We start from the raw sequence: 23,940 nt of genomic DNA on the forward strand, positions 1-23,940 counted from the left end.
TTGGGTGCACAAGAAATCCCCATATCTGTAGCAAATTCCCATAATGTGGGGATGTTTTGTCAATTCTGTACTTGAGCACTGTTTTCAGCCAGGAGCAGTTGTAATTATCTCTTCTTATTTTAGGAGTTTTTAAATGTTGAGGTTTGATATTCTTGTAGGCCAGTCTTAGCACCAAGAGACTCCTGCATGCAACACTGCCAGTGCACTCCAAACTTGGCATACCGGGGGCGCAATTAAAAAGTTTGGTTTGTTTGAAAGATGCTGGTTCTTTATGCTTAATACAGTAATTCTGTTAGAATGAATCAAGTCTTTCAACCAGGAGAAATTTTAAGGGTGTAAATGTATAGCACTCTTTTTATCCCCGAGCTTGGGCTCCTTCTGAGGGAAGACTCCCAAATGTGTTCAGTTGTGTGTGACATTATTTTGTGCTGGGGCAAATGTCACTTTAAGCATTTTAGAGAGACAAGGAGGGTGAGGTAATATCTTTTATTGGTCGAACTTCTGTTGGTGAGAGAGACAAGCTTTCAGGCTCCACAGAGCTCTTCTTCAGGTCACCTTGTCTCTCTCACCAACAGAAATTTGGTCCAATAAAAGATATTACCTCACCCACCCTGTCTCTCTAATACCCTGGGACCTACACAGCTACAACACTGCATACTTTAAGCACTTAGCACAATACAAACTAGAAGAGAAAGGCTAGTAGTGCATTAACTCTTGTGTAACCTAACCACCCCTAAACTTTGCAGAGAACATCCCCTCTTTGTGACCATATTCAGTACATCATTTACCAATGCAGTAGAAATAGTGAATTGGGCTATTATGAAGGACTCCCACATTCAAGTGCAATCCATGGGCTTCCACTCCCTAAACTGCTGGAGCAAACAGCAACAGAGAGATCACCCATTAGGATCCAGTTGTGCATCCACCAGTCCATGCTATGATGTTCCCCAGCCTAACTGCAATCCCTAATTTTTCTCTTCTGTTTTTGCTCTACTTCACCTGGCACTGATGCCGAACCCATCATTATGTGTCTAATTTTATAACAATCTTACACAACACCACCCAAACACACAACAGGATATGGCGGGGGGCAGGGGGGAGATTTGGTCTTGGTCAGAAGGTTTCTTAGATGATTTTCAGTTTTCTGCCACAAATGGAAATGTCTTTTAAAAACGTTATAGTCTTTGAAACAGGATGCTAGGGCTACAAACTGTAGTAAAATTTTATGATTTAATTCCCATTTCTGTCAATGAATCAGCAGTATTAAGGATACGGTAAATCCTTGTAATGGTTGTACTCTGCCTGCTGACAATGAAGGATGGCATGCTGAGTGTCAATGCCTCTTTCTAAGGGCTAGTTTTGTGCACACGGTTGAGCCAGTGCTTTGTCATAAGACCTCTGGATCTTTGCCATCAGAATCAGGGTCAGACTCAAGAAAGCTTCCCTGGTGAAGTAAAATTGGAACATAATGCTACATGTCCAAGCTAGCGTGTCTGTCTACAGCATGTGCATGTGTTATGTTGGGTAACAAGACATGACAGATAGGAATGCTTGATTTCTCAGCAGGTACAGCAGATCGGCTATTTATTTATTTTAGATCTGTTTTCATGAAGATACCATATGTGCCTCATTCAAAAATAAAGGTTTTTTTTATTAGTGAAATTTAATGCAAAAGTTTCTCCATTTCATTTTGGGTGATGGAAATAAAGGGAGGCAGGAAAGCAACTGAAAGAAGGGCATAGCTGGGGCCCTTTTGTTTGTATGTCTGAGGATAGCTAGGATAAAACACCAAAGGACATCTATATGTAAATAGCTAGACCAGCTAATATCTGAATATACTTGACACTTTTAAAGGTTTAAATATGTTTTACAATTTTTATTTGCACAATTTTCAAGACCATGGCCATTTCTGCATTTAGCCATGCAACAATGTGAAAAGCCACATTTGCACAATATTTTGTGCATGTAAACTTCCAAGATGAGGCAGAATAGGTAGAGAGGCCATACTTAAAACTGACCTTTTGATGGGAGAGGCAGAGTGAAAAAAACTAACTATTTATACAGTTACTTATTCCTTACACACACGTACCATGTACAGTTATCTTGTGCTGAGAGAGAAGAGGCGGGAGGAAGCAATCAGGAGGGGAGTGGAGAGAAGACTAGGTGTAGCAGATGGTGGAGGACTGGGTGACAGAACATCAAGGTTTAGGACATTTTACTTCGGATGAGGCACTGAGTTGAGATATTATACTAAAAGCACACACGTGAAAGAGGATATACATGGATTCAAGCCGTGCATAGAGTTCATGACAAAGTGGATGAACCTCAAGAGCAGCTAAAAAGGTGTGCGCTCAACCTTGCAGGTAGGTGCCAAATCCTATGCTCACCCAAAGTGCAAGGCCATCATAGTTAGCATCAATAAGTGCATGCACCCATGGCACAGGGGAAGAACCTGGGGCTCGGGCCCCATCAGGATCGCTTCCCACTGTTATCAGTATGTAGTGAAAGCATTACTGATGTGATGGGAGCTGGTTGTGCAATTGCACACAATCATAGGGCTAAAGGTTATCAAACATGTTTAGCAGTATCAATCAGGAGAAACTAAAGCAGCACAAAGCTAGACTTTCTCCATAAGACACTACCATAGATGGATCAGAGAATAATGGGAGTTTGGTTGACAGATTATGATCCTGATCCCGTATCCAGCCCAACCTCAGCATTTGAAAATGCGCCACAAAAAAGTCATACCCAACTTTGACAATGTTTTCACTTAAGCAAAAAATTATCCATAAAACAATGAATTTTCATGAAAGACCTATTCCCACAAAGGGGTGAATTTGGAGTGCTCTCAGTTTCAGTATGAATATTTTGTATAAATACACTAAAGAGCATAGTAAAAATAAAGTACACTAAACATCAATAATGACTAGTTAGCTAAAATACAGTACTGGGCCAAAATCTGGTCTCATTTTAATGGGTGGTAGCTTCCAATTCACCCCATTCCTGAGAGTATATTCTCATGAGAAACACATTGCATGACATAAAAGGAAATTATTTCTGGACAACAGTGGAGGATATAACTAAGCCATTTCAGACATTTCTAACACAATGAATATATATTAAATTATATAAGAAATATGTGTGCATTAACATTTCCTTTTCTATTTTGTGGGGATTGAAACTCTTCTTCCATAGGTGGGCTTATCAATTTGCCAGGGTTTTGAGTTCTGACCAGTGTGCAGCATGTTATATTCAGGCTGTATGATCTCAACAGGACAGCACAGAAAGGGAACAGACACAGAGGATCAGAAGCAGTCAGGGAACATTAACTGCATACATGCATAATTATTACTACAGTGACCTGATGGAAATTCTGCAAGGAATTCAGAACGTGACTGTGTACAAGGAACATTAAGAATCAAGCCTTTCTTGATCTGTTTTGTGTTTCCAGACATATTTTATCAAGATGATATAATAAATAATATAAATAAATACTAATTCATAACAATATCTTGCATTGTGATTGGACCTTTTAGCAGAGGATATCTGGGGATTTTGATAATGAAAAAGCACTATAATAATATATAAAATCAAGCTGAATATCTCCACATTGTGGCCCAGACAAAACAATATAAAAATCACAAAAGGGAAGATTAGGGTACTCCGACTGCCACAGTCCACACTGTGGACTGTTTTGTGTGTTGATTTTGAACTATTATGAAACTATTGTGACAAATTAAGGAGGAAGATCACCAATGCACTTTAATTGTTATGATTCCATTCCACACTATGCATAATGTATACAAATTAAATGTTGTGTGACAATTTAATATGATTGACAGGTCAGATTTGTGGACTGTAGATTATGGAGTTTCATGATATGCTGAAATTAATAAAACACAATCCACTGATCCATGGTTTTATAGCAGCCTGTCTCAGTCTAAGGTCAAACTAGAAAAGTTTTCTGACAAGTGCTGTAGGTCTGATTCCCTGCTTTTGATGTCAATTAGATGTTTAACTAAATAAGTATGATATAAGCAAGAAGATACTCCAAAAGAAAAATGTAAAAACTACTAATTAAAAACAAAAGTTATGGTAACATAAGTGTCTTTAAGTTTTGCAATAATCCTTCCAGTACTTTTGCATCCCAAAAGACTCCAGATGTGACCAGCCACTGCAAAATGGTAAGTTGTTTATCAGCATTCTACACTGCAAACTGGCACCTGTAATTTCACTCTCACTTTGCATCAGCAGAATTAAGATACCTAGAAAAACCCTACCAAGACAAGTTTCTGTGTATTAATGTATAAACACTGATAGTAAAATGTCCATTCCATCACCCTCAAGGTGAGGTGCACAGAATCAGATTATTCTTCCTTTTCTACTAGTCGTGCGTACTATGATAGAAATGCTTCTTTCTGTAGGATCTTAAGGGTAACTGTCTCAAGCAAAAAGACAAAATGAAAATATATCAGCTACTTGATAGCACTGTTATTAAACAACTGATTTTTTTCTGCTCTTTCAAAGAATATCACCCCAATTCTTATTTTTTTCTGTAGTGGCCACAGGCATCTAAGCATGGGCTCTCCCACCAACTGTCTTTTTGAAAATCTAGGTAACAAACATAATCCTGCAACTAATCCTGATCTAATCATGCAACTTTTACTTGTGTGAGTAATCCTTATTCATGGAGTAGTCTCATGGAAATTATGGGATTGGGTCCTACATAAGTATAATTACGACTAGATGTTATTTTAAAAAAACAAAACCCCTGCCTACGCATACCAAACACTTGTTACTCCTTACTATTCTGACCTATTTACATCTTCACTTTATCCTGGAACAGGGAGACTTTTGCTGGGTTGCTTGTTTTTAAAAACGGCCACCAGGTTCTTCAATTTGTTTCACTGTTTTGAATATCACCAGTGATGAACTCTACAAAAGAAGCCACGCTGTACTCAAATGGCAGATATCTTTGTAGAAAGTCACCTCCTTGTTTGTGCTAATTAATCTGATAAAAATACAGCTGGGTTATGTAAGATATTGTAAAATTCTTTTGCTCTTTGACTCTGCACTCTCACCTACAATTAATAATAATTAAATATGAACATACATTAAAATAAACTCAAAAGCCAAACAGCTAGAATTTAAGGTGGGCACAGAATTCTTAACTCCATCCTTTTGTGCATTAGTATTCTAATACTGTACATATGGCCTGATCCTGACTATTAAAGTCAATGGGAGTTTTGCTATTGTGTTCAGTTGAAGTAGAATCTCTAACCCTGATCCAAGCTTCACACAAATTTGGTGATACTACCCTGGGTTCCACTGTGCTCCATTAAGGATTTGTAATTTATTTGCTACTGTTTGCAATTTATTGGTATTGGAATGGGAATGGTTGAGTGAGTTCTAGGCTCAGCATGTAAAATAAGCTGCCCAAGGTCAGCTGAATCTTAAAAGCTTCTGTTTTTCTAATTTTTCTACAAGGAAAATATATGGAAATTGCTCTTTTGGGCAAGTTCTGCCAACGATCTCTCCCCCGATGGGTGCAATTTTGTGGGTAAGAGCAGAATGATTTCAGGTAATGTGGGTCTCTCATATGAATTACGCACACATCCTAGCTACAAATAGCATGAGGGCAGAATAAATATGTCCCTTATTGTACTTCACAGCTTAGATGGTATATGCTGCAAATGGGCATTTAAACATAATAGGATTTGTATATTATGAATCTTTATTAAAACCCTCAGGCTACTGTTAATATATGGCCAGGGTTTGAGTTGGTTTTTTTTTTTGTTTTGTTTTGGGTTTTTTGGTCTAAATTTATTGAGGATAGTGAGAGTGATACATTGCAATTCCACATTAAGGACCTGATTCAAAAACCACTGAAGTTAATGGGAGGTTTTCCAGTGACTTCAATGGGCTTTGGATCAGACTCTAAGTCCAGGATTTATAACTTGCCAAATAAGAGCCCTTTTCTTGCAAACCTCTTCTCATATACAACGCACATGTATGCAGGACTGGGCTGTTAGTTTTAAAAAAGGAACCTGGTTTTGGATGATAGGAGCTCAAAGAAATCACCCAGAGCCAGTATTCTCCCCATCCCCTCATTCCTATAACTTAAATAAAACCAAATAGATTTAAACCGATGGCTTGATTTTGTCATCAGAAAGATATGTGAGTGAGAATTGCTGTGTATCTTGTAAAAACATGCATGTGTAGAACTATTCCTGATTTTACAAGATACATGGGAATGTGTGCCTACTTACCTAAGCAGAGAAGTGAGCTCAACATTTACCAAAAAATAAATTAAAAAAATCCACCCTCTGGCTGAGACCTTGTCTGCCAAGTTTTAGTTGTGCATTCTCTTTTTCTTTCTTTTTTTGAGGCATATACTCTCCGCTTTTGCACTGAGAGGTGAATATACCCTTTTGTTTACAGTGAAGATTTAGAACCAAATTCCATTTACATCACTGAAACCCTAATGAGGCGATAAATCAGGGTAAGAATATAGTCAAGGTAACTGGATTGTACGGGTCAAAATTAAAGCAGAATTTGGCCCAATAGCTGAAAGTATAAACTAAAGACTGACCAAAGTGGAACACAAGATCAGAACATAAACCATGAATTTGATGAAGTTCAAATTCACATCAAGATCTGAATTTCATGACTGTGGCCTGTATACACAATGGGCAGAACAGAAACACCAAATCCAAACAGCCCTGGGCTTTGATTCCAAACTCCTTGGTTCTGGCCTATCTATAAAGTCCAGAAAATGAAAATGTTGACTGACTTTTAAACCAAAAGGGCCAACTAAAACCATTTTAACTTGTCTGAAAATCCTTGATGAGTGGCCTAAAATTCAAAGTTCAGTTAAAATATCTTCCATATGATGGCGATAAACATTTTTTACACTCTGAAGTGTGACATTTCCATGTAAACTATTCATAAAACAAATTGTTTTTTCTGAAATGCACAAATAAAAATATGTTATTTTGTCAGGACATGGATGTGAAAATATTTCAAATTTTACACAATTGGGACCAATCAAGCAGTACTTGTGCATTGACTTCATTCTGAGTTTGGGTGTTTAAAGGCTGTAGATCTGCGTCTAGTGTTTAAAATAGCACATTTTGTTTAACTTAGGGCATGGCTACACTGGAAACGTCAAAGCACTGTCGTGGGAGTGCTCCCGTGGCAGTGCTTTGAAGTGCGAGTGTGGTCATGCGCGAGCGCTGGGAGGCAGCTCTCCCAGCGCTCCTGGTAATCCACTCCACCAGGGGATTAGCTCTGAGCTCTGGACTATATTGCTGCGCTCGGGGAGGGGTGATTTTTCACACCCCTGAGCCAGCAAGCTAGAGCGCTATAAAATGTAAGTGTAGCCAAGCCCTTAGCTAAAATGTAATGTGAATTCACTTTTTGTTCCTTAGAATTATTCCTTGAGAAAGAAAGATTGCAGTTGGTATCGTGTTGTACGTAACTAGGTAATGTTTAGCATGTTGTTTTCTAGGGGCATTGCTACACTTGCAGACATAGAGCGCTGTGAGTTAAACCTGCCTTTGTAGAGCACAGTAGGGAAAGCGCTGCAGTGTGTTCACGCTGACAGCTGACAGCACACTGGCATGGCCACATTTGCGGCACTTGCAGCGGCACTGGGCGCAATGCATTATGGGCAGCTATCCCAGCATGCAAGTGACTGCAACGTGCTTTTCAATTGGGGGTGGGGTAGAGTGTGACGGGGAGTGTGTTGTGTGTATGGGGGGGAGAGAGAGTGGGTTTTTGGGGTGCTGAGAGTGTATCAGCATGCAGTCTTGTAAGTTCAGACTCCTCCTCCCCCCTGCCCGCCTCTCTCTCACTCACTCAAACAAACAATAAATGGTTGCTTTTTCTCAGAGCTGATAAGCAGCTGGCTTCTCCGAAACGGAGCTTTGAAAGGGCATTTCCTCATTCCTGCAGCCGATTTCCAACAATGACGAGAGTGGCCGCTTGACTTAAGGGGATTATGGGATGTTTCCGGAGGCTGATCAGAGTGCAGTAATGCAACACCTCGTCCACACTGGCGCTGCAGCGCTCCAGCGGGGGCGCAGCAAACGTTATTCCACCTGCCGAGGTGGAGTATCAGCAGCGCTGTAGCTGAGGAGTCAGAGCGCTCTACGTGCCTTGCCACTGTGGACGGCTAGTGAGCTAGTGTGCTCCCGGGGGTCCTTTATTGCGCTGTGACTCACAAGTGTAGCCAAGCCGGAGATATTGCATTTTTCAGTTTCTAAGAGTGTGCTTTCTGCAGAAGCAGCTGCCATTTTGAGAGCTGAAGATGTTGCAACATATGTTACAAAAGAGATACACTGCTCTCCATTTCTCTTTCACAGACACTTTACTTTTGTCTTTCTTGATTAGTTGTTTTCCTTTCATAAAAATAAAGGTAATTTAGACTGGAAGAACACAGTTTCTCAGTAAAACAGAACCGATAGCTAAAAAGCTGATAAAAGCCTCTAAGATCCTAGCCTCTTATTTGCCAACTTGGGGCACTGGCTGAAATGGGAATCTTAAGTGAGCAGAGACGGCAGAATCAGATCCTCACCTGTTTAGCTGTAAGCAACTTATCTTTTTATTGCTATTCTATGGAATACTTGCCTAAATATTAAAGGAAATAAAATATCAGTCACTAAAACAGTAGTTGTTTTTATTGGAAAATATTAAAACAAATAGTAATGTTATCATATATAAACTTTAATATCAACCTCCAAGAGGAAAATGATTTCTGATAGTTAGTGGAAACATAACATGAGGAACATTTTGTCTTATAAACAATATTAATACTGAGATGATGCAAGTAGTGAGATTGCCTAATTTAATTTTGCTGACAGAATACATAATGAGAATCTATGGAATATACAGTATAAACCCATTGTCTTGTAAGCAAAGCTAACGTCTCCAAACTGCACAGCAGCAAGTCCATGATTTAATTGTGAAGCTCTTCCCTCATAGGCAGCATTAATTCCATAAACCACGGATGTTAATTATGTTTATATTATAGAGACACAAACTTAATTGTTATCTCTTTTTTTAAAAAGGTGAACACAGACACTTTAAAAACAAAAAATATCTATTTAAATTTTCAAAGCCGTAAGAGGGAATATACATGTAGATTAAAGAATTACAAATAAATAGATTTTAAAACCAAAATGTTTGGGAATAATCTCCTCCTTCAGATATGTGACAAGACACAAGTTCAAAGTTCTCTGTTTTCTTTGAATTTGAACATTTTACAGTTTCTCATGTCCTTGTAAAACTCTATTGACCCAACAAAATCACAACATACAGCAACATTTGAAACAGGTGGATTTTAACACTAGCTTATGTGAGAGGCAGAATGCAGGGGGAACAATAATAAATTTAAGAAAGTAAAATTTGCTGCAGATACTTAATATTCAGAATTCTCAAGCTTGTTGGTTAGTTTCTGACTGGACAAAAAGGCCATTTATATATTTGTGCTCTCCAGTGCTTAGAGAGAACTGAAAAAAGTGTGCGTGAGGGGTGGGGTGGGGTGTCTACCTGGGAGCAGCAACTTTAGTAAGATAGTGCTTAAAGTATGCCTTTTAGCAAACCAGCTTAATCCTGCCCCCCCCCCCCCCTCGGCCCCGCTTTCTTTCTTGGGTTGTTTGGGGTTTTTTTTGTTTGTATGTTTGGGAGGGGAGGGGAGGACTGGTGGTGATGGGGGTTGTTTTGGCCTGCTCTGCACTTTTAGCACTGGTATTCCCTCATTGAATGATAATATAGTAAAACGTAGAATTAGACATCCAGTGCAAATACTCATATTTATGAGTTCAAAATGGACTTTCCACAAATATTCGCCAATATTTGCTTAAAACGTACTGTTTCTATAAACATTCCTGTCAGTAAACTTATTAGTTAAAATATTTACAGAAAGCAAATAAAAGGGGGCACACACATGGCCAAATCAAATTCAACTTTCTGTCCTAGTAAATACTTGTGGAAACATTTTTAAGTATGTTCCCAGCTCTGCTAAGTAATGTGAGTTTCATTGTATGAGACTCAGTGATAAACCAACAAATATATATTAGAAACCTGCAAAAGTTTCCCAAAATAGCTTTTCTGTATAATTACACACACACAAACTACCTTAAAAGAACATTATAAAGGTTGCAGAGTCAAGCACTCAAAAGCTAGTAAATGCCAGAATTTAAAGTTACCTGTGTACCTAAATTTGGCTCCTTTGGGCATATACGTTATGATACTGTCTAATTACACAATCAGATACTACTTTTTCCACAGGACCCCCTGCTTCATTCAGTGCACAGAATGGCTTACAGTCACTTAATGAGTAGCTATTCAATAGTTTGTTTCATCCCCATAGTTTAATGTATGGCCCTAGGCCTTATTTACTGCACACTATTCAAATCCTGCTCTGAAGACAGAATTATTCATTTCTGTAGGTGCTTTTCTATGCTCTGATCCCTGTAGTATGAGTGCTTCAAACATAACTGAATTAATTTTCACAACTCCCCTGTGAGGTGAGGGAGTGGTATTACCCTCATCGCACAGATAGTGAACTGAGGCAAAGAGAGATTAAGGTCAAAACTGTCCACAAAATGTGGGTGCCCTTGAGGTGCCACCTTTATAAGTTCAAATCACAGCTCCCATTGACTTCAGTTATACTCAGGTTGGGCAACCTGAAAAAGAGGAACACACAATTAGTGCCCACCTGTGAAAAATTTAGTTTAAGCAACTTGACTATAATCACAAAGGAACTCTGGGGCAGAGGCAGGGATAGAATCAAATTTCCCATGGCAGCATTCACCTGTCTTACCATGAAAGCCTCGTTGTCAGCAATCCCATACCTTCCAATCCCCTTTGGTGCACTGATGATGGTCCTGGCTGGCACCACCAGACTCTGAGACCTCCTGGACTACAGTCAGAGGGACCAGGCAGACCCCGTTGCACTTACCGAGTGCATGGGACTATCCACCCCACATGTCCCCCATCATGTGCTCCAGGACGCAAGGGCAGCCTTTCTTCCTGCTTCTCTTGCTTTCCTTAAGCAGGTCCTTCAAGAAGGTGCTCCCCATCTGCCTTTCCCCTCACGTCCTTCTGAACTTATCAGACCCATGAGCCTCCTTGCCCACCCAAACACGCAACCCATACAATCTCAACTCCATGCAGCTGGTCCACCTCTGAACCATGCCCAGAAAACATCTGTATGAACGCGTGCTTCACACCATCCACCTCCTCCCAAGTGGTGGGATCCGTTGCCACCTGAAGAGGGCAAGCAACTCTGGTGGGCCAGTCTGTACTCCACTCTGGTTTCACAACCTGCCAGAGATATTAGCAGGCAGCTCCTTCATGGAGCCACACGGGCAGGTGTGTAACTGGCATGGTTCACAAACTCCCCCGACACCTGTCCCTTATATGCCAGGATCTCCCTCTCACCACAAATCTATGTAGAGTACATAGGTGTGGGAACTAGAGGTATTGGGGTGCTGCAGCACCCCCAGGTTTTAGGCAAGACTCCTGCCTGCCAGCCTCATGCCCAGGGCTCCCAGCTGCCAGCTCCAGCCTTTCCCCCAACCCCAGAATCGCAGCCTAGCTCCCGGCCCCAGCTTGGACGAGGGTGTCAGACAGAGGTTTCAGGGCTGGCTTTCAGCACCCCCGCTATTTAAAAAGTGTTCCAACACCACTGGTAGAGTGTGTCAGGATGTAGCCCCTGTTCTGGAGGAGCCAGAACGTCTTACTGAGATTCTTAATGCACTTCTCCTTGCACCTCCTGATCTACTCACACCCCATCATTGGCCCCATAAGTCACAGGACCTCCTCGTCAACATCTGCCTGGCACTGGCCAAGATGGCCATCTTTCACACCAGGAGGAGGAAGCTGGATGGAGATGGGCATACTCTGTGACTGTGGTGCCTATTTCTGGTCCAACATCTGCTCATATCTCCAGACACAATTCCTCTGGGGTGTGTCCACTGATGCACTGGACACTTTTGAGGAGCAGTGGGGTGCTGCCCAGGGTTCTCTGCTTGGTGTCTCCCTCTGTATCCCTGATTTTTAATCTTTGATGTCACTCTTGTTGCTCTTTTCTCCTTTTTGTCCCACATACTCAATTGCATCCTGGGCTTAGTGGCTCCTCCCCTAAGTTGAGGGAATGGGCCTTTAGACTTGTGTGGCCCTAGACCTGCCTGTCTCAGTCCTGCAAATAGTACACACCTTTGAACTTCTGCAACAAATGAGGCAGCTGTCCTACAGATGATAATCTCCTTCATTACACATCTCTGATTCACCCCACTGCAGGTCCATCCCATGCATAGAATGAGGCAGGAATCTTGTAGAATAAATAGTATATGATCATGTAATTAAAGACTGTATCATAATGCATACACACAAAGGGGCCAAATGATGGCTACACAGACAGCTTTAACGCTGGCATTTCCTAATTTTGAGGGTTTAGCTTTGCAACCTTAATAGCGTTTTTTTAATGTAGCTGTTTTGTATGTAATTTCCTTGGTTTTTAAAGAGACGAAAATTGAAAAAACAAATTACATCATGTGGCATCACACCAACACACACATGCTTCCTCAGCTGGGCTGGAACCTTTAGATCCACCTCTGATGTCTCTGGCATGTGAGTTCCCAGACAGCCAACACATCCTGTTTGACACCCAAGTCTGATGAAGCTTGGTGGGCCGAAGAGCTAGCAAGGGTACAGCCTCAGCCAAGGCATCACCCCGCGAATCCTTGGTTAGAGGATTGCCTGGCTCCACCAATTGTCCCAAACATGATATTTAAGCCAGAAGGAGGCAAAGAAGTTATCTGAGCAACCAGGTGACTCACTGTTGCTGCAGCTGCATTGGACCCTGCTTGCGCCTGCTTCCTGCACTCTGTATCCAACCCTGTTCCTCATTCCTGCTCTACTTCTGGCTCCTGCCTTGCCCCTGCCTGTGCTCTTAGTTCCCATTGCGATCCTGCTCCATGCCTGCTACCTGCCTCTCCTCCAGTTCCTGCCCTTATGCCCCATTTCCGGCCATTAGTTACCAGTCCTGCCTTTGACTCCCAGCTCTGACTTCTGACTCCAAGATTTGGTATCTGATCCCGACTCTGACCCTCACCTTCGATTCCTGGCTCCGATTCTGGCTTGACCCGGCTCTGGTAGTTGGCAGTTGACTCTGGTACTGACCTTCAACTCCATTCCCCAACCTGAGTGCTGCTTTGCCCACTAGACATGACTCCTGCTCTGACCACTAGGCCAGACCACCAACGCTCCATAACACCACCTCAGAGACCTCTGCCACTTGATCTAACAAAGGAGAACAGCCTACTAATACTATCAGTTACTCTATGTGGACTAGCACTAGAGAATCATTGAATCATAGAATATCAGGGTTGGAAGGGACCCCAGAAGGTCATCTAGTCCAACCCCCTGCTCGAAGCAGGACCAATTCCCAGTTAAATCATCCCAGCCAGGGCTTTGTCAAGCCTGACCTTAAAAACCTCTAAGGAAGGAGATCCTACCACCTCCCTAGGTAACGCATTCCAGTGTTTCACCACCCTCTTAGTGAAAAAGTTTTTCCTAATATCCAATCTAAACCTCCCCCATAGAGGGAGGGTGGGACACTTTCCCAGTGGGTTTCACAAGTATATGCTGACATCAGAGGAATGGTGAGATTCAGGAATCTTGGGTTCAATCCCAGTCTCTAGACGGGATAGTGTTCTAGTGGACACGGACTCTTCTGCCCATTCCCCTCAAGCATGACCTCTCCTGCTTTGTCCCCTCCAACCTGCTCCTGTCTGTCCCGAGACAGAATGTGATAACTCAAGGTGAAATTTGACTAAGATAACAGGACTAATACTCCTGTTGTGAAAAGCGCCATGGGACATTTACATAATTACAAGTGGTCGGGAGCTTGGTTATTACCCTCATCTGACAGAGGACGCCTCTAGCAGCACAGTGCCTTTAGTGCCATGCTAAAGTACTGACTGAGAAGGAAAACTACCATTTACCAAATCAACAGTACCATCTCCTGTAATTCATATATTTTTGTTGGAAGTCTGACCAGTCTGACCAACTGCTTACTATGAAATCTGCTATCTAGTTCTTTTTTTTTTTTTTTTTTTTTTAGCGCAGCAGTGTTTTCAAGCAAAGAGCAAAAGTGAAGCTTTATTTTTGGGTCCATTTCAGAAAAATCACTGTTGGCTTTCATCCTACAGAAGTCTGTGAGCAGCCATGGAAATCTCTGATTTTGAGACGTTTGTGGCCTGGAAGCCAAACCTATTTTTTTACTAGCTCAAACCTTAATTAGCGCTTTGTTTATTTTGATTAACTTGTTCTGTGTTAATGGCTATTTACTGAATAAATGCTGGAGAAAAACAAATATTTGTCCTGAGTCCTTTTCTTTTCCCTTGAATTTGGTGATGCATTTTTGAAGCACATGTTTCCTCCATCCTCCCTCAAACAGTGACATGCATAATCTGTACTTCTCGTGCTCACTTGGCAGAAGTAAAACAATTTCCATCTCCCACCCCTCCTATCTTTCACTAAGAGCAGTCAAATGAATTTTCACACTTCACTCAATTGCAAAAGAATTACAGGCACATTGAGAACATTAGACTCAATTTGCTTGCAGGATAATGTATTTTTGGTACAAAATAAAATTTACAGTATATAAAACTTATCTTTGTAAATGAACAATAGCAGAAGAAGGGAACATTACATATATTCAACCTTAAACATATATTTGAAAAGACAGAGAATGTCCAATACAATAGCATTTGAAAGACAAAGGGGAAAGAACTCCTTAGTACATGGCTAAATGTGCTGTGCCGAGATCAAATAGGAAAATATGCATAGATCAAAGATGGTACAATGCAAGGCATAATCTAACACTCACCTCAGTTTACACAAAGATCCCCATGATGTGTTGCAGACTTATCTGTACCACTCCACTTGCCAGATGTTAGGAAAAATGCACCATAAGTTAAAAACATCAAGGTATGCTTTGTGGTGCCCCAGATTACATAGCCCTTTTAACTTACTATGGAAACCCTATAGCCCCATAATGGAGACTGTTCTGCTCACGGTGAATATGAATGTAACTGTCCTTTATATGGAGAAGAGAATGGAACCTAAAGGAACAAGTGTAATAATTTTACACACAAAAAATTGACTCAACTCACCACCATAAATTACTTTATATGCTCATTACATTATATTCAGTCAGTATACCAAGCAGTCTTAAAATATTTGGACACTCTAGTCAAAGTTAATATTTGTACTTTCAGCTGTAGAAATTAAATCTCAGGGCAGCATATCGCAAATGAAATGAGATATTCAACATTAGTGCACTCACAATGTGTACACAGAAGTCTTCCTCTTGTCTCTGTAATCTGTTCAGATGCACATGGAGCAATAGGGACATTGACTCTCCATGGAGAATTAACATTTCTCCTCGATAGGTGAAAGCTCACTGTGACAGATAAGACAATATCCTGGACAGATCTTATTGAATTAAGTTTAAGTATTTTAGGAGTTCACTGTATTAAAAATGCAAATGTTGAGGGATTGCATGTAATTCCACAGGAGAGGGGGACCACAGACCTCCAGGAACTAAAAACAGTCGGGTGTGGTTAGGCAAATTCACTCAGATTTTAACACCTGCAGAGAGCTACCGCTCCCTGGAGAGAAGCTCACATATAGTGATTCAAACTGGATTCTCCAGGGACCATCAGACAAACAAAAGGACTTTTGTATAAATAGCCTAAGTTAAAACTGACTCTGGATCTTCTTTCTGATCCAGCAACCAGACAGGCCTTCTTAGGAAAGGGTTGGAAGGACTTTGGTCTATTGAGGCCCTATAAGACTGAGTTTCATTCTCAGCAAAAGGAATGATATACTGGAAACCACTGGAAAACCTCTGGGTGGGGCTTAAAGAGTGTTCACTGGCCAGAGTGCTTGTTGGAGTGATTTCTGATATGGTTATTAGCATGCATGTAGGTTGTTCTACTGTTTTTAATGTTTTCTCTGCAATCTTTCACCTTAAGAGTAAATGTGTTTGGTTATAAAGGGCTGTGTGGTAACCTAACTGTGGCAATTACAGCATGTACCATGTCTGAGGAGAGAAGCGAAGCAGGCCTGTTCAGGCAGTCTGTCTTTTTCTGGGGGTATAACAGTATAGTCAGGAGATTGTGCAGCCTGGAAATACCCCAGTCAGGAGGCAGGGATAGAGATGCATGTCTCTAGCCAAGAAAGGTGAAAGCAGAGCAGCTTGGAGCTGAGAGTGGGTGCTGTCACTGGATCACAGAGAGGCAATAAAGGTACAGTTGCCCTGAACTGTTGCACCCAGCACAGCTTTAGTTTTCCATGGAACACTTAGATGAGGTTGCTAAGGTGCAGCTTTCTAAAGAAGTATACAATACAGGTCTATAAAAAATTGTATTTCACAAACAAATGCAACATGTCACTTCAATATATGTTATATAACAAAAACTAATGATGTTATATCTGAAACTTAATAGTATTTTATACTTTCATACTAGAGTTATCTTGGAAAAAAAAAATCCCACACACCAAACCAACAAAACCAATGGAAACAGTTACAGCATTTAGATACTCTACAGCTGAATGAGAGCAATTATTAAAGTTTATGATTAACTAGCAATAGAAAAATCGCATTTGACTATTGTTATTAAAATTACATTGAAAATTAAATGTTGAACAATTTTTATACCAAATTATCTCTTTCACTGCAAAAATCTACTGTTGTCAATGAAAACATTCCTAAGCACTACATTCATATTAAACATCTCTTGTGCATTGTTTTCCCATTGTACCTTCATGTTACACAGTCTGTTTTCACAGCTGAGATACATGAAATTGTATGAAAAACACTATGATTTAGAAAGGCAATCCAAGAGCGAATGAATACTGGGATATATATATATATTTGTAGAATAGGGTATCATAGTATACTTGCCTTTTTATATACCTTTTGCTATTTTTCCAGGATCAGAAACCCAAGAAGTTTTTTTATTTTTTTATTTAAGGGTATGTGGAACAGGTTATTAGATTTGGGCTGGAGTGATTAAAAAGGTGAAAGTGGAAAGATGCAGTAAAGCCATCATCTGTTGGGTTTTAAACAGTTTCTCTGGAGACTTATATTGCTGCCTAGTCTATTACTGTATGGCCCTATGCAGCAAACTCAATTTGGCCTAGAAGAGTAGATTGACTTTTTGCCTGAATTCACTGGTGGCTCCTGTTGTTCTAGGTCAGTTATTAAAGAGTATGGTAGCCCTCCCAGCAGACACAAGCCCACGGTTTGAGCTGCTTGCAGAGTCCTTCTCCTGTTTGTGGTACACAAAGGATTCCCCAAAACAAACAAAAACCAAATAGACAAACGGGTCTTTTTCCCACGCCTTTCCCTGAGAGAGGAAAAATCAGAGTAGAAGGAAAAAAGCATACGTGGTCAGTCTTCTAGGAAGCCTTTTGGTCACCCTTTGTGGTTTGGCTTATCTACACGTAAAGTGTCTTTACTCAGGGTTAGGGTCTGTCTCTAGCTCCTAATTTGGGTCAACCCCTGCTTTATATCTGTTCCATGCAATCACAGAGGGGGCAAGTTCTGCAACTGTCTTCCTCTTTGCTGATTTGCCACTGAGGTACAGCAGTCTTCTCCCTCATCTCTACCCCTTCCTGTGGGGGGGCTTTCCCTTTTTAAGCTTCCTCCCTCCAGGCAGTGCAAGCCTTACAGGAGTGTCTGATTAAGGCTGGCAGAGCCTAGAAGAGCTTATTAGCCACCTCTCTACTAGAGTGAGGGTGCGCCCCCACACAATGAGGAAGAGAGGATTAATGGAAACAAGAGATGTTGCTATTCTAGTTTTTATCTTTCAATGAAACCTGCATAATGCTAGCTCAAGAAATGGTACTCCTACACAATGATTTACAAAAATGGGACATTTTCCTAACAGCTTTTCCAATCATAATTGAATGGGACTGTCATAAATATAAAGGGAAGGGTAAACCCCTTTGAAATCCCTCCTGGCCAGGGGAAAGCTCCTCTCACCTGTAAAGGGTTAAGAAGCTAAAGGTAACCTCGCTGGCACCTGACCAAAATGACCAATGAGGAGACAAGATACTTTCAAAAGCTGGGAGGAGGGAGAGAAACAAAGGGTCTGTGGGTCTGTCTATATGCTGGTCTTTACCGGGGATAGACCAGGAATGGAGTCTTAGAACTTTTAGTAAGTAATCTAGCTAGGCATGTGTTAGATTATGATTTCTTTAAATGGCTGAGAAAAGAATTGTGCTGAATAGAATAACTATTTCTGTCTGTGTATCTTTTTTGTAACTTAAGGTTTTGCCTAGAGGGGTTCTCTATGTTTTTGAATCTAAATTACCCTGCAAGATATCTACCATCCTGATTTTACAGGGGGGATTTCTTTATTTCTATTTACTTCTATTTTTATTAAAAGTCTTCTTGTAAGAAAACTGAATGCTTTTTCATTGTTCTCAGATCCAAGGATTTGGGTCTGTGGTCACCTATGCAAATTGGTGAGGCTTTTTATCCAACATTTCCCAGGAAAGGGGGGGTGCAAGTGTTGGGAGGATTGTTCATTGTTCTTAAGATCCAAGGGTCTGGGTCTGTAGTCACCTAGGCAAATTGGTGAGGCTTTTTACCAAACCTTGTCCAAGAAGTGGGGTGCAAGGTTTTGGGAAGTATTTTGGGGGGAAGGACGCGTCCAAACAGCTCTTCCCCAGTAACCAGTATTAGTTTGGTGGTGGTAGCGGCCAGTCCAAGGACAACGGGTGGAATATTTTGTGCCTTGGGGAAGTTTTGACCTAAGCTGGTAAAGATAAGCTTAGGAGATTTTTCATGCAGGTCCCCACATCTGTACCCTAGAGTTCAGAGTGGGGGAGGAACCTTGACAGGGACTAAACTTATTTTTGATTACAGGACATTAACCTCTGTAGTGACACTAACTAATAAGATATATATGCAGTAGATTATCATGACTAACTCCACAGGTTCTTGTTAATGCTATGAGCAGGTACCAGGCTCAGCAATTAAGCCAAGCTAACACAGTCCTTTACACATAGGAGATCCAAGTCTGAAGAGTGAATTTAACCCTGGATTTCTTGGTAAGGAGACACTGTACACTTGCACTACACTGGATTGACCTTGGAGACATGAGCGTTTTGCACCCCTCTCTAGCAAACTTTCTGTCCAGTTCATGAACGGAAAAAGCTGCATCCAGCACTTCTTGGTCAAGTGGAAGAGCACCACCATATGGGGCAACTGAAGGGAAGAGAATAAAAGATTAAAAAAAGAAATGGACCCTTCAGGATCCTCCTTCCTGAAAACAAGCAATTTAGGATCACCTATAACTCCTATGCCTCTACAGCTCAAGTGTTTGGGCCTCCTAAAATCTGAAAATTAGTGAAGGACAAGAATCACAACCATGGATCAAATTTCTCAATTTTGTAATGGGTTGAGCAACATCTCCCTCCCCTCACTGAATTTGAAAAAACTGAATTCGGGGTTGAATTCATGATCAAAATCTATTTTCACAAATGTAGGGTGTTTGAATTCAGACCGATACAGAAATGGGTCTGAGCTGTGAACAGATGGCCAGACCCTCAAGTAGTATAAGTCAGCATAGCAAGGAAGTGACTCGGGGCAGAATATTCAGATAAAGAATGGATGGAGCAAAGAAAGGACTATCACAATGACTCACAGAATAAAATGTTGTTTTAAAACTTTAATCAGAATATATCCGACATCTGAATAGTTACAGAAAAAAATGAAGAGAAACAGCAAAAAAGATTACAAATGTAAGACTATGATGGATACTTGCAGGCATGTGTGGGGAGCACAGGGAAATCTTGACTCATAGTGAAGGTAATAGATCATAACTACTTTTTGCATGGTGGTTAGTCTCAGGAGCAGGATATAAAAATGGATAAAAACCTGTCCTTACTAAAGAAGAGTGGCGCAACACCATCCCTGCAGTAAGATTCAAAATATTTTGCTGGAACAGTGTACAGAGGCTTGGAGTAATGGGAAGGAAAAAATCTACCCTGAAGTGCACGTTACTGATGTTCCAAAACCACTAATTAAGTTAATCCTTCTGAATTAATAAAGTTCTAGCAAATTGCAAAAAGTAGGTTTCTTTACCTGTAGGGAGATCATCAATACCATGTGACATCTTGGTCATAAGTAAATTCTGAGCTCTCAAGGAAGGAAAAGTACCTTGTTAAAGAGAAATAACTTTCAACTTCTGGTAAGATAGAAGAAGTTCCAGACCAACCATCCAGTAAGGCCAAATTATACACAACATGTGACTGTTTGTCAAAACAGAGGTAATTCTATTTGTCTTGCCCACTGCAAATTATAAAGATATTTAAAACTTGTTGGGTTGTTAATGAAAGAAAGTACATCTAATAATTTTACTACAGATTTATATATAGCTGTGAGGATGGAAAGACGATAACATTTGATCTTATTTCAGAGTAGCAGCCGTGTTAGTCTGTATTCGCAAAAAGAAAAGGAGTACTTGTGGCACCTTAGAGACTAACCAATTTATTTGAGCATAAGCTTTCGTGAGCTCACTTCTGATGAAGTGAGCTGTAGCTCACGAAAGCTTATGCTCAAATAAATTGGTTAGTCTCTAAGGTGCCACAAGTACTCCTTTTCTATTTGATCTTATAAAAGCTATTTTATTTAAAAATTCCTGTTGCTGTATGTCTTGGCATTATAATGACTAATCTTTTCATTTTCTCTCTTCTTCAGGGTTGCCATAAGGCTCAGTTCTGAAGTCTTTGCCCAGACCCCACTCTATCAAAAATTCCATAGATAGAAGTCATCCAGCAAGAGCTTGCCTAAGTGATAGAAAAGTGGGGGAATGAGAACAGTTGTAATGTGTAAATACTCTGGCCTGATCTTGCCTCCATAATCAAAGAAAATGGGAGTTTTGCATAATTTAGGATTGGGCCCCCAAAAGGGAGACAATAGTCATGCAAAAAATAGTCATATAATGAGGTATAACTAGGAGTAATAGGATGAGATTAAGATAGGGAAAATGTAGGCTGAATATCATTAAAATCTTCCTGACAGTGTGCTCTATTATATTAGGGAATAATTTCATTGACTTCAGTGGGAGAATTGACTGAACAAAATCTGAGTAAAGACTGAAGAACCATGGGGCTTTATCAAAAACCCACTTATGTCAGTGGGAGTCTTTCCATTAACTTTGGATCAGGCCTATAGTGAACAGTCTAGGTATGTCACTGAAAATGGTTTAGAAACTGAAATCCTGATGGGAAATTAATCAGAGCATAAACTATTTCCCATAGTTTCTGCACACTACGTAGGCAGGGGTGTTAGACAGACAGATATTAATAACACATATCAACTGTTGTTGGTGCTTTGTGCATGTTGTTGAACCCAAAGGTTGTTTGTAGATAGCAGCGATTAAATGTACATTAATATTGACTCCATTGTGAACATAAGTTAAAGTGCTGTGAAAAAAATACTCAGTTAAAAATGAAATTCCTTAACAGCTGACATGCTTTTGTATTCCACTAGGTAATCTTTAGAATTTATTTCAGTACTTTACACTGCTGTTCATCTTATTGCCGTATGTTTCTATTATCAGCAATAAGCTGGCAGTTATTCCTGTGAAGGTTGCTGTTTCCCAGTGAAACTTCCATCGGCCTATTGCCCGAGTCATTGACAAGGTTGCCTGTAGTTCATCAATTTTTCACTCACTACTAGATGAGGCTGTAGTCAATGAGGAGTAGTTGTACAGACCTATAGCATTCACATGAGAATGATTTAGCTACATTAAATAAAAGTAATCTGCATTTGTTTAACTACATTTATTAAAACCTTAAACGTGTGTGGGATCAAACTGGCTCCAGAGTGAACTTTTGTTATTCATCCAACATCACAAACTCAGGCAGCTCCATCACTGGGTGGATTGTGATGGATATGGAGCTGCTCTGTAATTTATTAATACTGAATGTTGACCAGGTTATTGAGATTTTTTTTTGTATGACTGTATTGGTTTAATACAACAAGAGACTGCCTGGAAAAAAAAAGGCACAAAGGAAATAATGGCTCAAGATAAGCCACCTCTCCACAAATACTGGAGAGTTGTTAAAGACAATGCCAGGATACTAGGTTTGATGATTTTACCTCCTCTCCAACTAACCAACAAAACTGGCTTGAACCAGGATAGGAAAGGGTCACAAACACAGGAGATCAAAAGAATGAGGGGGAAAGGAGTCCAGGAGAGCTGGCTGTATTTTAAAGAATCCTTATTGAGGTTACAGGGACAAACCATCCCGATGTGTAGAAAGAATAGTAAATATGGCAGGCGACCGGCTTGGCTTAACAGTGAAATCCTTGCTGATCTTAAATACAAAAAAGAAGCTTACAAGAAGTGGAAGACTGGACAAATGACCAGGGATGAATATAAAAATATTGCTCGGACATGCAGGAGTGAAATCAGGAAGGCCAAATCACACCTGGAGTTGCAGCTAGCAAGAAATGTTAAGAATAACCAAGAAGGGTTTCTTTAGGTATGTTAGCAACAAGAAGAAAGTCAAGGAAAGTGTGGGCCCCTTACTGAATGAGGGAGGCAACCTAGTGACAGAGGATGTGGAAAAAGCTAATGTACTCAATGCTTTTTTTGCCTCTGTCTTCACGAACAAGGTCAGCTCCCAGACTACTGCACTGGGCAGCACAGTATGGGGAGGAAGTGACCAGCCCTCTGTGGAGAAAGAAGTGGTTCAGGACTATTTAGAAAAGCTGGACGTGCACAAGTCCATGGGGCCGGATACGTTGCATCCGAGAGTGCTAAAGGAGTTGGCGGTTGTGATTGTAGAGCCATTGGCTATTATCTTTGAAAACTCATGGCGATCGGGGGAGGTCCCGGACAACTGGAAAAAGGTTAATGTGGTGCCCATCTTTAAAAAAGGGAAGAAGGAGGATCCTGGGAACTACAGGCCAGTCAGCCTCAGCTCAGTCCCTGGAAAAATCATGGAGCAGGTCCTCAAGGAATCAATTCTGAAGCACTTAGAGGAGAGGAAAGTGATCAGGAACAGTCAGCATGGATTCACCAAGAGCAAGTCATGCCTGACTAACCTAATTGCCTTCTATGATGAGATAACGGGCTCTGTGGATGAAGGGAAAGCAGTGGATGTATTGTATCTTGACTTTAGCAAAGCTTTTGACACTGTCTCCCACAGTATTCTTGCCAGCAAGTTAAAGAAGTATGGGCTGGATGAATAGACTATAAGGTGGATAGAAAGCTGGCTAGATTGTCAGGCTCAACGGGTAGTGATCAATGGCTCCATGTCTAGTTGGCAGCCGGTATCAAGTGGAGTGCCCCGAGGGTCGGTCCTCTGGCCGGTTTTGTTCAATATCTTCATAAATGATCTGGAGGATGGTGTGGATTGCACCCTCAGCAAGTTTGCAGATGACACTAAACTGGGAGGAGAGGTAAATATGCTGGAGGGTAGGGATAGGATACAGAGAGACCTAGACAAATTGGAGGATTGGGCCAAAAGAAATCTGATGAAGTTCAACAAGGACAAGTGCAGAGTCCCGCACTTAGGGCGGAAGAATCCAATGCACCGCTACAGACTAGGGACCGAACGGCTAGGCAGCAGTTCTGCAGAAAAGGACCTAGGGGTTACAGTGGACGAGAAGCTGGATATGAGTCAACAGTGTGCCATTGTTGCCAAGAAGGCCAATGGCATTTTGGGATGTATAAGTAGGGGCATTGCCAGCAGATCGAGGGACGTGATCATTCCCCTCTATTCGACACTGGTGAGGCCTCATCTGGAGTACTGTGTCCAGTTTTGGGCCTCACACTACAAGAAGGATGTGGAAAAATTGGAAAGAGTCCAGCAGAGGGCAACAAAAATGATTAG

At 40.9% G+C, this 23,940-nt stretch overlaps 3 long non-coding RNA genes across 3 annotated transcripts in view; 1 reads left to right on the forward strand and 2 right to left on the reverse strand.

The window, feature by feature from the left end:
- Nucleotides 1-4,434, forward strand: part of LOC125637281 (uncharacterized) — a 34,073-nt gene extending 29,639 nt beyond the window's left edge. Inside the window, exon 4 of the long non-coding RNA XR_007356886.2 lies at nucleotides 3,275-4,434. This is a non-coding gene — a long non-coding RNA (uncharacterized LOC125637281). The remainder of the gene's footprint in view (nucleotides 1-3,274) is intronic.
- The window catches only part of LOC142072137 (uncharacterized), a 75,075-nt gene that overhangs the window by 11,845 nt on the left and 39,290 nt on the right, over nucleotides 1-23,940 (reverse strand). The window lies entirely within an intron of this gene.
- Nucleotides 8,664-14,126, reverse strand: LOC142072138 (uncharacterized). Its single transcript, XR_012668461.1, has 2 exons — nucleotides 12,226-14,126; nucleotides 8,664-10,691 (listed from the first exon to the last, which is right to left on the reverse strand). It is a non-coding gene; the product is annotated as an uncharacterized LOC142072138 (long non-coding RNA).

This window comes from Caretta caretta, chromosome 5, assembly GCF_965140235.1.
Source record: "Caretta caretta isolate rCarCar2 chromosome 5, rCarCar1.hap1, whole genome shotgun sequence".
Taxonomy (NCBI): domain Eukaryota; kingdom Metazoa; phylum Chordata; order Testudines; family Cheloniidae; genus Caretta; species Caretta caretta.